The following is a 6,352-nucleotide window of genomic DNA, read 5'->3' as shown; positions in this document are numbered from 1 at the left end:
CTCATTGTTGTTTTGATTTGTACTGAGATGGCTCCTTTTAAGCCTACCTGATGGGTAAAATGAATCAATCCAAGCTTTAGAGTCCTGTATATCTTTTTCTCATTGTCCCACCCAGTCACTTAGTGGGAATTGAGAAGACTTTGGATAGAAATACCACATCAAGTAAATGCAAGGCACCACAGAGGAAGACTCATTAACAACTTGTGATACACAGATAATACAATCTTGCTTGCTGTAAGAGAATAAGACTTCAAATACTTACTGATGAAGGTCAAAGATCACAGTCTTCAGTGTGGGTTGCACCTGGATGTAAACAAAACAAAAATCCTCACAACTGGACCAATATCATCATGATAAATGGAGAAAAGATTGAAGTTGTCAAAGACGTCACTTTACTTGAACATCATCAACACTCATGGAAGCAGCAGTCAAGAAATCAAACGACATATTGCATTAGGCAAATCTGTTGCACAAGAACTCTTTAAAGTGTTGAAGAACAAAGATGTCACTTTGAGGACTAAGGTGTACCTGACCTAAACCATCGTATATTCATTAACCTCATATGCATGTGAAACTTGGACAATGAATAAAGAAGACCGTAGAAGAATTAATACTTTTGAGTTATGGTGTTGGAGGAGATTATTAAAAGTACAAAGGACCTCCAAAAGAACAAACAAATCTGTCTTGGAAGAAGTACAGACAGAATGAGCCTCAGAAGTCAGGAAGGCCAGACTTCATCTCTCATACTTCAGACATATTATCAGGAGGGACCATCTCTGGAGAAAAGCATGATGCTTGGTAAAGTGGAGGATCATTGTCGAAGAGAAAGACCTCCAATGAGATGGATTGGCACAGTGGTAGCAGCAATGGGCTCAAGCATAACAATGATTGTGAAGTTGACGTAGGACTGGGCAGTGTTTCGCTCTGTTGGTACCCAACTCCATGCCACCTAACAACTCCTTGGAAACTCTATATAGGATCACTATGAATCAGAACCAACTCAACGGCACTGACCAGCAACAATAAATACATTGATCATTGTTGTTGCTCTTAAGTGCCATCCAGTCAGTTCTGACCCATAGCTATCCTGTACAGGGTTTCCGAGGGGCAGCTGGTAAGCTCGAACCACCAACCTGGCATTTCAAACCGACTTTGCAGTCCAATGCATTAACCCACAGTGCCACACCAAGACTCCATTGATCATAGTTGTTTTAAATTGTTAGCGTGATCATTCCAAAATCTCTGTTACAGCTGAATTATTATGATATTATTTTCTCTCTTCAGACTGTTCTTTATTGCCTGTTAGCATACTTTGTAGTTATGTGTGTGCTGTTGTTGATTTATTGAGTAACAGGAACTAATGTAAAGAATGCTTTCCTGTGAGGTCTTAAGTTTCTTGCTAAAAGTTCAACTTTTTAATGTTTGCTATACCTGTAGGAGTCAGAGGTTTCATTTTCTTTGTTGTTGTTGTTGTTAAGTGCCGTCAAGTCAGTTTGGACTCATAGTGACCCTGTATAAGGTTCCCAAGGAGCAGCTGGTGTGTTTGAACTGCCAACCTTGCAATTCAAACTGATCCTGCGGTCCAGAGCTTATCCTACAGTGCCACACAAGGACTCCTCCTTTCCTCTGGGGTCATTGTTACTGTCTTCCTTGTTTTGTTTTTGGGTGTCCCTAGAAACTCCATCTTAAATAGAGTCTGGTCTTGGAGTTCAGGGTCTTAATCAAGTCTTTGCCTTGGAGCCCTGTTGATGTAGTAATATTGGGTATTGTGAAGGAAAAGCGTTGTGTATCTTACACTTCAATCTTAGCTTTCTTGATTGTACTGAAATATCAGGCTGTGATCCATAGAAGGATTTCCTTGGCCTTTTTCCCATTCACCTTATGAGACAGGGAGGTTAGCGGAGGCTGGATTGTCTAATTGCCCATCCGTTAGTTCAGGTTGTTGCTATTGTTCGGTGCATCTGAGTTGGTTCTGACTCACAGTGATTCTAGGTACAAGACAGTGGACTGCTCTCTAGTCCTGCACACCCTCACAATCATTGTTGTGTTTGAGCCCATCCTTGCAGCCACTGTGCCAATCCATCTTACTGCACTGAGGGGTCTTCATCTTGTTTTCCTGACTCCACTTTACCAAGCAAGACATCCTGCTTCAGGGGCAGGTCTTCCCTGATAATTTCTTCAAAGTTCACAAGGTGAAATCTCTCTTTCTTTTTTTATAAAAAACTTTTTATTGTGAATTGAGTGAAGGTTTACAGATCATTCTTGATTTTAAGGAGCACTCTAGTTGTACTTCTCTTGATGGTCTGTGGTAGATTCGATATTCTCCACCAACACCAAAATCCAAAGGCATCAATTTCCTTTGGTCTTTCATATTCATTCATGATTTCCCATGCATATGAAGTAACTGAAAAGATCATGATTTGGGTGGGTCAGGCTCATGTTAGTTTGCAAAGTGACATCTTTGCATTTGGACAATTTAAAGAGGTCTTTTGTAGCACTTTCCCAATGGAAAACATCATTTGATTTCTTGACTGCTATTTCCAAGGCCAAGGTGGGTCTGTAGCGCAATGGATAGCGCATTGGACTTCTATTTCCAAGGCCACTGATCATGGATCCAAGTGAAATGAAACCCTTAATAACTGCTTTCTTTTCTCTACTCTTCTTGATATCATTTCCTGGTCCAGTTATAATCAACTTTGCTTTATGTTGAGGTGTGACTCATACTGAAGGCTGTCGTCTGTGATCTTCATCAGTAATTGCTTCATACGTTATTGTTTTGTACTGTGGTGGCTTGTGTGTTGCTCTGATTCTGGAAACGATGTCATTGGTATTTCACATACGAGCAGGTTCGCCCTGATTTCAGTAGCATTAAATAGAGTAGGAAGGAGGATCAGGTTATCTACTTCTGAAAAAAACTGGCCAAAGACAACATTGTGAATAGCATCAGAGGATTCTTTGATGGAGTGCCAGACGGTGAGGCCCTCAGGTTGGAAGGCACTCAAAACACAACTGGGGAAGGAGCAGAGTTGATCTTAATGATGCAGATGCAATAAAGCTTTCAAGACTTTTGCTGATGGGACACAACTCAAAATGTGAAGAAGCAGCAGCAAACATCCATTAATAATTGGGATCTGAAATGCAAAGTGTGAGTCAAGGAAAACTGTAAGGCATCAAAAGTGAAATGGAAATGCTGCAGTTCAATATCCTGGACATTAGTGAGCTGAAATGGACTGGTATTGACCATTCTGAATCAGACAGTCATCTGATCTACTGTGCTGGGAATTAGAAATTGAAGAGGAATGGCATCACATTCATTGTTTAAAAAAAAAAGAAAAAAGTAAAGATGTGTGCTAATGTACCATACTGTCAGTGATAGGAACTGCAAAGTCAGCAGTTCAAACTCACCAGTTGCTCCTTGGAAACCCTATACAAGGTCTCTATGAGTCAGAACCGACTTGCCAGCACTTAACAACAGCAACAAAACAAGAAAGATCACTTACACAACTATTATTAAATGTGCACAGCAACCACTAATGCCAAAGATGAAGAAATCGAAGATTTTTACTGACTTCCACAGTCAAAAATTGATCAAACATGTAATCGAGATTCATTGATAATTGCTATTAATTGGAATGTGAACGTTGGAAATGGAAGAGAAGGATGCAGAGTTGGAAAATATAGCCTTGGTTATAGGAATGATGCGTGAGATCACATGATCAAATTTTGTAAGATCAGATGGAATAAACAGGAACCATATACACTTCAATTGTTGAAAAAGACATGACTTTGTTCTGACTAATGATATTTAGACTCTCCATCATTCTTTCACCATATTTATTTAATCTGCATGCTGAGCAAATTATCTGTGAAACCAAACGATATGAAAAAGATAGCTGCTTCTCCATTGGAGGAGACACCCCAAGATATGCAGATGACACATCTTGCTGTAAAGATGGCACGCCCACATTGAGGAAGATCACAGTTCAGATACGTAGTTTTTCTTGAGGGCAAGCTTTTGATAAGGAGAACAGCAGTGTGGAGTCCTGATGTGGCGCGGCAGTAGGATAAATGATAGACCACAAGGTCGGTGGTTCAAACTCACCAGCTGCTCCTTGAAAACCCTATACAGGGTTGCTATGAGTCAGAACCAACTTAACAATAACTTTCTTCCTTCCGAGGCCTGAGCCTAAGTGGTTTTTTTCTCCTCCCTTCTCAGTGAGAACCTGGAAGTCTCTTGGAGTAAAACTCATGAAAGTGGAGGTGTTTCCTAGGGCCAAGCTACAGCATTCAACTCTCACAGGATTTTCAGTGGAGTTTCCAGAGGCAAACATGTGTCCTTAATTCAGATGGTCTGAGCACACACCCAGCTGTTCCTTGTTCTTTATCTGTTTTATGTTGTCAATGGCTATTGACAAAAGATCAATGTTTTTGAAGGATCCCTGGTGGTGCAGTGGTTAAGCACTCTAACCAAAAGGTTGGTGGTCTGAATAACACCCAGTCTGCTCCATGCAATGTGCCCCTGTAAAGACTGTACCTGAGGAAAATGTATGGGGTAGCTCTACTCTGCCACATGGGGCCACTATGAGTTAATAATGTAATAATGATTTTGTTGTTGTTAGGTGCCCTTGAGTAGATCCCGACTCATAAGACTCTGTATAGGGTTTTTGAGGAGCGGCTGGTAAATTTGAACCACCAACCTTGGTGTTTGCAGTTCAAACCGAATTGAGGTCCAGTGCTTAGCCTATAGGCCACACCAGGACTCTTCCTAATAATTATGTTGTTGTTGTTGTTATGTGCCGTGGAGTTGGTTCTGACTCATAGTGACCCTCCCTGTACAGGATTTCCGAGGTTGTAAATCTTTACTGGAGCAGAAGACCTCATCTTTCTCCCGTGTAACAGCTGATAGTTTCGAACTGCTGACCCTGAGGATAGTAGCTCAATTCGTAACCACTACGCTACCAGAGCTCTGGTAGCGTAGTGGTTACGAATCGGGCTGTGAACCTTAAGGTCAGCGGTTCGAAACTACCAGCCGCTCCGCGGGAGAAAGATGAGGCTTTCTACTCCCGTAAAGATTTACACCCTCGGAAACCCTGTACAGGGTCGCTATGGGTCAAAACTGACTCAACGGCACTTAACAACAACAACACGCTACCAGAGCTCTATATGAGGGCTTAAAATCAAAGTGTGTGGTTTTCGGAGGGCGAGGTGTAGAGAGAGAGCTTAAACTCTACTTCAGTCTTGATATGAACTCAGCTCCCTTTGACTCCTTTCTGACCATTAATGTAAATGCTTTGCTCTCAGGCAGACTGTGTTTGAAAGGAAATTACAACCCACAGTCTTGGGGTACCAGGACTGCATGGTCATGAGTTGTACCCTGACCAAGGTGGTTGGAGGACCCCCAGAAACAATCATGTAAACTCTTCTAGTCTTCAATAGTGTACATATCTCAATATGGCTCTGTTCCCATTTCCATAGTAACGCCTAGGACTGTGATGAATTGATTTGTCAGCAGTCGTGATTTTGTGATGATCTCCATGTTTATAATTGTTGCTGAGTCTTGGTATGTCACTGTAGGATAACCACTGGATTGCTAACTGCAAGGTTGGTGGTTCAAACCCACCAAATGCACCTTGAGAATGTTATTCTGTGTCACTAGGAGTTGGAACTCACTCAAAGGCACTTGTGAATTACTACATGGCTGTGAATCCTTATGGCCTCATGCTAATTGTCTCCTTCATTCAAATGATTTGTCTTTGTTTAAAGCTTAATAAAAGGGTGTCTGTGGAGACCTGGGGTGGGTGCTTGGGATAAGCAACAGACTACTAACCACAGGGTTAGTGGTTCAAATGCACCAGACGCTCCTCGGAAACCCTATACAAGGTAGCTATGAGTCAGAACCGACTCGAAAGCACTTAACAATATTTCAACAAACTGATGCAGCATTGGAGGCACTCATTCAACTACGCCAAGAAATTTGGACAGCTATTTGGCCAACTGGTTGGGAGAGATCCATATCTGTGTCCATTCCAAAGAGATATGACCCAATAGAATGTGGAAATCATTGGATAATATCATTAATATCACATGCAAGTGATATTTTGCTAAAGAGAATTTAAAAACAGCTGCAACATTACATTGACAGGGAACTACCAGGGGTTCAAGCCAGATTCAGAAATGATATGGAACGAGGAATATCATTGCTCATGTCCGATGGATCTTGGCTGAAATCAGAGAATACCAGAAAGTTGTTGTTGTTGTTGTGAAGTACCGTGGAGTCGGTTCTCATAGTGACCCTGCACAGGGTTTCCAAGGCTATAAATCTTTATGGGAGCAGAATGTCTCATCTTTGTCC

This window comes from Chrysochloris asiatica, unplaced genomic scaffold (assembly GCF_000296735.1).
Source record: "Chrysochloris asiatica unplaced genomic scaffold, ChrAsi1.0 scaffold00041, whole genome shotgun sequence".
Classification (NCBI taxonomy): domain Eukaryota; kingdom Metazoa; phylum Chordata; class Mammalia; order Afrosoricida; family Chrysochloridae; genus Chrysochloris; species Chrysochloris asiatica.
This window is presented reverse-complemented; position numbering follows the sequence as displayed.